The following is an 11,487-nucleotide window of genomic DNA, read 5'->3' on the forward strand; positions in this document are numbered from 1 at the left end:
TTGCACCGTGCATTTCTCTTGCAACTTGAGCAATGCACCCTGCAAAGGAAACCACAAATAGGCGGGAAACTCGTCCTTGCACCGGAGTTTTCCTCTGCAGCAGAAAACTCTACCGTGCAACGAAGCTGTAATTTGGCAGGGATAATTCTAGTGCCGAAGCACACACAAAATCATACCTTTGGGTTATGACATTGTTCACCAAGGCGCCCCCGGGGGTTACAAGAAATAATAGCCACAAGCTAGCAGAGAGCAGATTTAGACTGGACATTAGGAAGAACTTCTTCACAGTTCGAGTGGCCAAGGTCTGGAACGGGCTCCCAAGGGAGGTGGTGCTCTCCCCTCCCCTGGGGGTCTTCAAGAGGAAGTTAGATGAGTATTTAGTTGGGGTCACCTAGACCCAGCACTCTTCCTGCCTATGCAGGGGGTCGGACTCGATGATCTATTGAGGTCCCTTCCAACCCTAACATCTATGAATCTATGAATCTATGTGCTCTGGCCTCGGCATCTCTGGCACCTAGGGCCCATCCACCCTGCCAGCTCCAACTCCGGGTTGTGGGCTCCTGGCCCAATTCGTTGGGTGCCCTGACCAGTGTACTGAACCCCAGCCCAGCCCAGTCAGAGTCTGCCGCTGGTGCGAAAGCTTCCCCGTGGGCCTCCATGAGGTGCTTGCTGTCCTGCTTGGTTTCCCGGCTGAGGCCACGGTAGACTGCTGCGGTCTTCCTGGCGCATAGAAGACCAAGGAAGCCCAGTGAGCCAACCTCATGCCATCCATTCACCTTAGCTGCTACTTCAAATGGTGCATGGCAGATACTCCACTCCTGTTGTTCCCCACTATCGGGTGCAGGGGTGTTCCTGCTATGAGCCTTTGATGGGGACGTGGGGCATGTGTGTCTCCCCTTCCCATGGGGGTGCGCCTCCTCCGGCAGCAGCCCTCTGCCCTGCTCAGAGCTCTGCATGACAAAACTATGCCCTCGCTACAACAGTTTGTCCAGCGCCACAAGGGGGCAGCACCCACCTCAACCTCCATCCTGCCCCCACCGGAGCAACCTTGCATCTCATGCAAAACTAAGGAAGTGATACTCCCACTGTAGTCTGCACTGGTGAGACCGCAGCTGCCAGAACTGCATCCAGTTCTGGGTACCGTACTTCAACAAAGACATGGAAAAACTTGAGAGTCCAGGGAAGAGCCACCCATATGATCAGGGACTTGCAAGACAAGCCATACGAGGGGGGGTTGAGGGACTTGGGCCTCTTCAGCCTACAGAAGAGAAGGCTGAGAGGGGACTTGATAGCGGCTTACCGCTACATCAGGGGAGTACATCAAGAACTCGGTGAACAGCTGTTCACCAGGGCACTGCTGGGGAAGACCAGGACCAATGGATAAAAACTCCTGGAAGGCTGCTTCAGGCTCAATTCCAGGAAAAACTCCTGACACAGTCAGGCTGTCCAGACTGTGGAATAAACTCCTTCCAGAGGTGGTGCAATCACCTATCCTGGAAAGCTTCAAAAGGAGACTGGACAGTTACCTTGGTAGGGTCACTTGATCCCAGTTGTCTTTTCCTGCCTAGTGCAGGGGGACTGGACCCGATGATCTACAAGGTCCCTTCCAGCCCCTAACAATCTTTGAATCTATGAAAACACCACCATTCTAATATAATAATTTTAATTTAATAAAAGGCTTAGCTTGTCTGCGTGTCTGTAATGCTCTGAACTGTGCATGTGCTGCTGAGAGGGAGGGTGGCGATTGGCTGTGCAGGCCCAAGTGTTTCAGCTGGATCCTCATCAGTGGGGAAGTGAATGCTGTAGTTTTGAACCCTGCACCCGGTTTTGGCACCAAGTTTAAAACTGCGACTTTCACATTTTGTCCTCTGGGAGCTGGAAGCGGGGTCACTCCAGCAATGGGGCTATGGGGAGGGGCCTGCAGGGTGGGAGGCAGGACGGGAGAGCCGTGCCCCACCTGGCAGGTGGGGCTGTTGGGGCCAGGCCGGTTGGGCCAGGAATGCTGCACTGCGCCTTTGCTGTAGCCCCCCAAAATTCATCTTGCCCCTCCACCCCCCAGCTCCCACTCCTAGTGCTGCCCCCCACCCGCAGAGACATGGCGTGGTGCTCCCAGCCTGGCCTGGCCCAGTGGGCCCTCAGCATCTGCCTGGCTGCATGGGACAGCCAGGAGCAGTGCCCTGCAGGGCAGTGGGATGGGCCCAGACGGGAGCAAGACTCAGCCACGGGGCAGGAGTGGGCTGCCTCCGTGTGACTGAGTGGGGGAAGTCCACTGAAGGGAAAGTAGGTCTGTATACCTACTTTCAGGTCTTCCCCAGCCTGTATTAATGGCCTGCACTACTAAGGGCCCTGCCCCATGTTCAAATCCAAGCTGGATAAAAACAGCTGTCAAGTTGTTACACATTTTCAAGCACTAACTGTGGATCCAGGTGGCTCTTTTTATAGCTGGACAGCCACTTTAGAGTGTGATCCTTACTTTGCAGGTAGCCAGTCTAAATTAACTGCACCGTTCACCAGTCCATGGGTAATACATGTAATGTGTAGGGGGCCTTTATATTACAAAGGGGCCATATAGGGGCCTCTATATGGCACTGTGTGTCATGTTTGCTTTGATCCTCATCTGTCATCCTTGGACACAACAATTGCTACTATTCCTGAATTAAACTGATCTATTTGTTGTACTTGTATTACAAGGGTTTTTCTTTCCCCCTTGAAACAGAGCGTTGGGTCACAGGTGGCCCCAGCTGTAATCGTTCACATACCACCCGCCCCTGAATGCAACACCTGCCTTGCTTTGGACAAGGCAGATGGACCTGGGACTGGGGAGGTTTTCTTTTCTCTTTTTCATCAGCTTGGTGTGTTGGCCCCCACTGCTGTCCCCTCTCTGGTGCCCAGCTTCCTCCCCTCCACCCTGGTCCCGTGTATGAACCCCTGAGATCAGCCTCCCCCAGCTGGAGAAACTGAGACACAAGAGCTGGGCCTGGGACCCAGGAATCCAGGGGTGGGAGCTGTGACCTTGGTGCCCGTCTAGGGCAGCCCTGGCTGTCTGTGTGGTGCCTCCCCCCCCGGTTTTCTTGGGCTTTTCCTGAGCTAACGGGCATTAGCCCAGCATGAGTCACCCACCCCGGCTTCCTGCCCTGTGGCATGCTTGGAGATTGCACCAGGAAACAAAGCCCAGATGCTTGGGTTTTTTCCTTGCTTTGGGAGGGGATGTGGGATTACACTGGGGGGACTGGGGGCCTGGACACATGGGTTCTCCCTTCTCTCATCCTGGCAAGCACTCACACACCTGAGGTTGTTCTTCCACCCCACTGCTATGTCTTTGTCCACCATGGGTAGAAGGAGTCGAAAAGCTGGACAAGGAAAGGGCAACAGGGGCTCAGGCCAGGGCAGGGCACAGAGCACCCCTGCACCAACTGCCTGCCTTGTACCTGGGAACAGGTGTGCCAGGGCCCTGCTAGGGTACACCTGGAGGCACCAGGGCTCACTACCTGTGTGCCCTGGTCACCGTGAAGCCGAGATGGTGCCCCACAATGGCTGCTGGGTGCCCACCCCAAGGGGGGTACCAAGAGGGGTGCTGGCTCCAGGGAAGGGGTGTGGGCAGCCAGGACACCCGGGGTTCCTCCCCTCTCCAGAATGGACGGGGGGTTTTGCATTCTGGGACAACTCCCATCCTGGGGTTGTCACCCCTGTTTCAGGTAGGACACACGTCACAGGGGCCTCAACTGAGATGTGAGTGTGTGGGTGGGTGTGGGGGGTGGGGGGCAGGAACTTTCACTTACGACACTTCTGCTTGCTAATTGTCCAATTAATGAACCTGAGCCCCAACTGCAGGGATGCAATGGCAATGCTTGTCGCTGGGTAAACACCCCACTGCTCCACCCCAGAGTCAGCCGCAGCTCCTGTCCCCATTACACCCAGCCTGGTGCCCTCCAGAGCCAGCCACATCCCAGGGCTGGGTGACAGGCCAATATATGGTCTACAGCCCTTCAGCGCGATGCCCAGTACAGGGTCATGGTGCAAACTGGGAAATGCACAGCTTCCTCCCCACCCAGACACCTGGGTTGTCTCCCTGCTCTGACAGGGACTGTCCCCATGTCTGCTCTGGCCCCGGGGTAAGTACAGAGCCGCTCCTGCCCCTACTGGCTGTGCCGCTGGGGTGGCGGATGCTAGTAGAAGGGCTGGGGGCCTGGACGCCTGGTTCTCTGGCAGGGATTGGAGGCTCGTGGGTGAAAGCAGCAGGGACCAGGAGCCCCGACACCTGGGATCTCCAGGAAGTAGGGTCTGGTGTCTTAGAACAGGGGCTGGGCAGGAGCCCGGTGCCTGGGTTCCTTCCGGATGCAAACCGAGGCACCCGGTGCCCTTAGTACCTCCCCCTCCCCTCAGCCCCTCCCAGTGCCCATATAACAGGCAAGGGGTGCCCTTCCCAGCACAGACCAGTACTGAGGGCACATCAGAGCCATGACCCCCACGCTATACATGGTCATGCTCCTCGGGTTGCTGGTCACCGATGAGCGGGCCCTGCCTCCCCCCTAGAGCCAGCCGCAGCTCCTGTCCCTGCTACACCCAGTTGTGCACCCCAAAAATCACCTGCATCTCCCCACAGCCTCTGGCCTGCGCTGCCCGAAATGCCTGCCCTGGCAGGGGAACTGCAAGGGCAAAGTGGAGACGTGCGTGCCGGGACAGAACGCCTGCGTGGTGCAGCAGCTGAGACTGACTTCAGGTGAGACCCCGGGAGCTGGGGAAGGGGGGCCTGGACCCCTGGGTTGCCTGGGAGGGGAGTGAGTGAGGGCTGGAGGGTGAGAGCAGGGGCGGCTGGGAGCCCGGATGCCTGGGTTCTCTAGGAGGCCTGCTGGGTTGTCCCAGTCAGTTAAAGAGTTCCTTCTGGGGTACCTGGCCATCGGCTCCAGGCCTCGGACACCTGGGTTTTGGGCTCACCTCTGACCTTCTTCCCTGCCCCACTCCCGCAGTCATGGAAAATGCCCTGCGGGTTGGCTGTAGGAAATGTGAGGTGCTTCCTTCAGACACTGAGGCAGGATTCAGCGTAACCAGCACCTGCTGCTTCACAGACCTGTGCAAAGCGATCGACATGAGTACGTATGGCCCTCCCCAGAACCAGCCACTTTCCGGCCCATTTACACCCAGCCCTCCACTCCCCCAGAGCCAGCTGCAGCTCCTCCTACATTGCATCCATCCCCATCCCCTCCAAAGCCAGCTGCATCTCGGCCCTGTAACCCCCAGCCCGATGCCCTCTACATCCAGGTGCAGCTCCTGTCCCCATTGTACCCAGCCTGATAGCCCCCAGAGCCAGCCACGACCCATCCCTGTGCCCCCACAGGCCTGCCAAGCTTTGCCTTGGGTCCCCCGTGTCAGAGCTGCGTGGGATCTGCTACCACCTGTGGACCCAACTCCCTGACTGTCACCTGTGGCGACCCCCAGGGCCAGTGTGTGCAGATCTCCCGGTGCCTGCTGCCTGGTAAGGCCCGGACACCTGGGCTCCTCCTGGCAGAGGGTGGGGAGTGGTTCTGGGTTCCTTCCTTGCACGGGGTGGGGGACCCCGGCTGCCTGGGTTCCCCACAGCCCTGGCAGGTAGAAAGCCTGGTGCTGGCTTAAAACCACAGTGGCTGGGTTCAGAGCCCGGATGCCCAGGTCCTCTGATGGGGGGAGTGGGGCAGGGGTGAGAGCTGAGGAGGTGGACACCAGGATGTCTGGGTTCCCCAGGATGCCCCACACCAGCATAGCCCTCTCCCAACCCCCTGCCTGTGCCTCAGTTTCCCTGTGGCCTCACTATCCCTATATCCTGGCAGGGGAGAAGGGAGACACCATGTACAAGGCATGCGGGTGGCGAGGGCCCTCTGAAGAGCTGCTGGCCATGGCTGCGGGGCCTGACCTGGCCGACGTGCACGTGCAGCGCTGCCGCGGGGCCGGCTGCAACAATGGCTCTTTTGCTGGTAACGCTGCCCGGATGCCTGGGGTCCCTGGGCAGGCAGTGGGGGCTGGGGGGTGAGAGCAGGAGAGTTGGGAGCCCGGATGCCTGGGTTCTCCGGGATGGGGGCCGAGAGCCAAGGGGGCAGGGAGCCCAGACCCCCGGGTTTCCTGACTGGCCACCCACGCTCCCCACACAGAGGTGCCCCGGGGGAAGCCCAATGGGAAGCTCTGTTACACCTGCCGGGACACAGGGGCAGGTGAGTGCAACCGTCGGCAGATGCCGACCACGAGCTGTACAGGGGCCATGGACCAGTGTGTGAAAGTCCGGAGCACAGGTGAGCCCCCCCCCCCCCCACCACCAGGTCACCCTTTCCTGCCAAGAGACCCTTGTGTCCTGGCTCCCAGGGCCCTGCACTCACCCCTCTCTCTGCCCCCAAGACTGGAACAAGCCTGCAATCCTTCTCCATGGCTGCGGCACCCACAACCTCTGTGGCCCTCTGCAGCCGCTGGGCCGCCTGCTGCTGCCCTTTGAACGCAAGGTCCACTGCTGCTCCGGGAACCACTGCAACTATGAAGCCCCCCTGCCAGCGTCACGTGCCCACCCCCCTGCTGCCCCTGGCACTGCTGCTGCTGGGGGTGCCTGGAGCTAAGAGGGGAGCAGGGAACCCAGGTGTCTGGGCTGGGGCCCGATGGAGCCTGTCCAACATCCAGGGGGACCCAGGTGTCCGGGGCACACTCACAGAACCCAGGTATCTGAGCTCTAAATCCCGTGACCCCATTCCCCCCCCCCCGCCCTGAAAACCCCTCCCCCTCTGCATGGCCCAAAGTCTCTGAAGTGGCCAAAAGGGGGCAGCAACCACCACAACCTCCAAATAATATGCCCCCCTCCCCTCCATCTTGGCCCTCAGAGCAACAGAGCCTTTGAAATACTCCCTGGTAGGGGCAACTCTGACTCCCTGCCCCATAAACACTGTCATCCTGCCATGCCAGTTTCCTGGGGCCAGGTCCTTCCCCCTAACGACCCATTTCCTCATTAGCAGGCCAATATCAACCCCCTCCCCCTGCTAGTGAACCCCTGTGCCCATCATGGGGGAGGGGGTGCACGTGCAGAGGTGTCAGGGGGGTCGTGCCCTTGGAGGACCTCCTCCTGCCCATGGGAGTTCCTCATTTGCTAGTAGCCCCTCTTGTTGGCACTGTAGTGCACATCCCCTTTGGGAGCCCCCTTGCAAGCAGCAGAGGGGATTATGGCTGGGGAATCTCTGGAAATCCAGTGGATCTCTAGGCCCATATCCCTGCCAGAGCAATGGGTCACCTGATTAGTTGGGATAAGGATCAGGGCCTTCCAACCCCAAACCCGGTGCAAGGCGCTGGACGTACCTCTCATATCCCTGGTATCTCATTCCCCCTGAATCCGGGCTCTGGACAAAGCCCATCATGTCTCCTATAGGTCAAATAATTAATTACCAGCACTCATGGAGTGACCTGGATTCTGCAGGGAACGATCGTTCCTAAAAATTCAAAAGAAATATTGCTGTTCCTCTGTAGGCGGCTGGGAGAAAGCGAGTCTTGTGCTCTGAATACGTGTGTCAGGTTGTCAACTGAGCAATTGTCAATCAATCAATCAATCAGGAGCCTGAAGTTTGTTCCAAAAGTCATCATGTACTTGATTGATGGGTCATTTCTAATGAACAGATCCCAGGGGATAAAATATAATTACTGTCATTGCTACTGTTGCTCTGGTTTAATTGGTATCATCAGTGTTGTTGTTGCTATTAGCATTAATAACAACAACAAAACAAGACCAATAATGAGAATAAAACCACCACCACCACCATAACAACAACAACAACAGAAACGATACTAATGAATACAATACAAATAAAATGCATTAGACAGTTGTAATCATTACATTTCATTATTATTAGCAGTAATCAACGTGGCTCCCACGTGACCATGGCTGGGTTACCATGGCGCTAAGGTGACATTCAAACATGGCTGCCGCAGGTCCAGCTACAAATCACCTAGTAGGCTTGAGACCAACACTGCGTCCATGATACGGCCGCCACGGGCCCACGTCCTGAATGAGCAGGTTGGCATGAGGCCAGGATGGCGTTCCAAAATGGCTGCCATGTGCCCAAAACATGGACAACTGGGTTGGCATGAGGTAAATAGAGCACCAAAAATAGCTGCCATTGCGCCCAAACCCCAGACAACCTGGCTGGCATGAGGCAAATATGGTGTCCCCAATATAGCTGTCATGTGCCAAATCCTTGGACGACCTGCTTGGCTTGACACCAATATGGTGTCCACAATATGGCTGTCACAGGCCCACGCCCTGACTGACCTGCTTGGCATGAGGCCAAGAGTATGTCTGAAAACAACCGTGTGCCCAAACCACGGACAACCTCATTGGCATGACCCCCACAATGGTGTCCCTAAATGCAGCCGTGTGCTCAAACTCTGGACAACCTGGATGCCATGAGGTAAGCACGGTGCCCAAAATGGCCACCACGCACGCAAGCCCCAGACAACCTGGTTGGCAGGAGGCCAATGGGGCATCCCAATATGGCCGCCAGGTGCTCACTCCCTGGACAACTAGGTTGCCATCGTAACCCAGTGCCCTGGTTGGAGGGGCAGTGACGGCTGCCAGGTGCCCAGCTCAGTCGGGGGCTCCAAAAGGCTTGTCTGGTTCAGGGAAGGGGCGAGGGCAGCCTGTCGCCTGGGTCCCTCCAGCTCTGGCAGGGGAGCAATGCTGAGGGGCTTGCAGCAGCGGGTGCTGGGAGCCTGGCCCACGGCGGCCGGGGTTACGCCACGAGACAGCGGGGGTGCTGGCAGTGTGGGGGCTGTGACCTGACTGCCCAGACAGAAGGTGTTAATTCAGGCAGGGAAACAAGCAGGCAGGGGAGAAGGGCCCGTTCACTGCCGATACACCCCGGGGCCCGCAGGAGGTTGCATGGGTGGGGACATGTGGGGCACGTGCTCCCACACCTGTGAGCTGGGGCTGGGGCTGCGCCAGGCTCTTCCTGGTGGGGGCTGGGCCGCGCTGTACTCGGGGCAGGCAGCAGAGGCACTGAGAGGGCAGCTGGGGTTATCCTGTATTTTGCAGTGGCTGCAGCCCCCCCTGTAAACTCCTCCCGGTGCTGCTACCACCCATCCCGAGTGCAGCGTGATGCAGCCCCCGCTGGAAAAAAACAGTGCTGTCCCAGGCGCAGCAAGTTCAAGTTAGGTCATCGTGGCGTGGAGCCAGAGCAAGTAGGGGCAGTGCAAGAGTTGCTACTGAAGTACGCCAGTGCATTCAGCCTGGGGGACCAGGATCTGAGCCGGACAGGCCTAACAAAGCACTGGATCAACACAGGCAATGCCAGACCTGACAAACAGGGGCCACAAAGGGTACCCATTCATTTCCAAAGAGAACTAACTACAAGAGATGGAGGAAAGGGGCATTATCAGGCCCTCTGCCAGCCCATGGCATGTCCCTGTGCTGCTAGTCAATAAGAAAGGTGGCAATGTGTGAGTTTGTGTGGATTACCGTAAACTGAATGATGTTATTGTTAAAGATGCCTACCCCTTGCCTCGCATTGATGATATGCCAGAGGCTGCGAAACAGGGTGGGCAACCCGGGCCATGGCCCGACCACCGTTTAGCATGGCTATTCAAACACAGCCCTGCTCCTTGCCTCCCTCCCTCACAAGCACAGCAGCAGCCGCACTCTGCCACCTGCAGCCCCAACGGGAGGGAAAAGGGACACCCCCCTGCAGCCAATGTGCCAATGCACTGGAGCAGGGCCTGGTGCATTGGCTGCAGGGGGCTGTCACTCCTCCCTTCTGGCGGGGCTGCAGGAGGGTGGAGCGCAGCTGCCACTGTGCGTGTGAGGGAGGGAAGGAGGCAGCCAGGGAGCGGGTCTGTGATTGAATTGCCGTGCTAAACGTTGGTTGGGCCATGGCCCGGGTGGCCAACCCCATTCCATGGCCTCTGTGATATGCTGGACCATCTGGTCAGAGCCCAATGGTTGTCTGCCCGTGACCTGACTAGTGGGTACTGGCAGGTGGAAGTGCAATCGGAGGACAGATCTAAGATCGTACTAAGAAGGGTCTTTTTATGATTCTACGATTGTTGAGTTTAACATTATGCCTTTCGGGTTGTGCAATGCACCTGGTACATTTCAGAGACTGATGGATATCGTATTTGTAGATTTACAAGGGACCTCCTGCTTGGTCTACCTGGATGATATCATCATGAGAGGCTGAACATTTCAGGAGCACCTGCAGAAACTGAAAGCTGTGCTTCAGAGGCTGAAGGAGGCCAATCTGAAGATTAAACCTGCCAAGTGTCAGCTGTTCTGCAGGGAAGTGAACTTTTCAGGGCATGCAATCTCCACAGAGGGGTTAGGCTGAGACCCAGAGAAAGTGGAGACCAATTAGACCTGGCCAATACCCTGAAATGTGAAAGAGTGGAGCAGCGTTTTGGGACTGGCCTCCTACTACAGGAGATTTGTGGTGGGTCTTGCTGCCATTGCAAGCCCTTTGCATAAACTGTCCAATAAGGTAAAGTTAATTTGAATGACTGAGGAGATGCCTTCTAGGAGATCAAGCAAAGGTTTATGCCATTCCCTATTCTAGCATATCCTGGCCCTTAGTAACCTTTCATGTTGATTATGGATGCACGTGATGTGGGCATCGGAGCTGTGCTGTCGTGAGTTGGAGAATGCCAAGAAAGGGTAATAGCTAGGCCTGTGCGAGTAGACAGCTATTCAATCGAGCGCTTCGGATGCCAGAGATCCTATCCGGGGCCACCTTGTGCAACTGACTGTCTCTGTTTTGGGGCAGTTGATTGTCTGTATTGATTATTTCCTCTCTTTAGTGTGGGACTTTGTAGCAGTTAATTGTTGCTAATGAACTGGTTACATTAGCTCGGTACTGTGTATTGAGCTGCTCCCTGAGTGAATCATGATTGATTGGGAACTGGTAACACAGTAGGTTAGCAGCCAGGCCTGCAGTAGTTCCCCCCAAGACAGAGACAGTTGCACAAGCACCCATGTCACGAGTTTTGCCTGCCAGCAGCCAGAGGTGCAGGGCCCCAGAACCTCCCTGCACCCATCTCCTTGACAGCTGACAGGCTTTGTGGCCACAGCAGGGGCTAGCATCCCTGCAGCTGTCACCCTGCTGCGTCTTAACACACGCAGTGTCACCTATGTCACGAGTTTTCCCTTTAAGCAGCTTGAGGGGCAGTTCCCTGCAACCCCCTGCACTGATCTTCTTGAAACTTGGCAGGTCTTGTGGCCTTACCAGGGGCCACCACCCCTGCAGTTTTCAGCTTCCTGTGTTGTAACTCACAGACGTGACATGAGTTTTGCTTTCAAGAATTTGGGGTGCAGTTCCCCCCAAACCCCTGCACCTATCACCTTGAAACTTGGCAGGCTTTTTGGCCTCAGCAGAGGCTACCATCCCTCCCAGCTTCATTCCCCTGTGTTGTAACACATAGGGGTGACATGAGTTTTGCTTTCATAGATTCATAGATGTTAGGGTCGGAAGGGACCTCAATAGATCATCGAGTCCGACCCCC

At 56.8% G+C, this 11,487-nt stretch overlaps 1 pseudogene; it reads left to right on the plus strand.

Moving 5' to 3' along the window:
• The first annotated feature begins 4,458 nt into the window (after positions 1-4,458).
• Positions 4,459-6,575, plus strand: LOC112548387 (annotated as a pseudogene).
• Positions 6,576-11,487: the final 4,912 nt, after the last annotated feature.

Source organism: Alligator sinensis, unplaced genomic scaffold, assembly GCF_000455745.1.
Source record: "Alligator sinensis unplaced genomic scaffold, ASM45574v1 scaffold1740_1, whole genome shotgun sequence".
Classification (NCBI taxonomy): domain Eukaryota; kingdom Metazoa; phylum Chordata; order Crocodylia; family Alligatoridae; genus Alligator; species Alligator sinensis.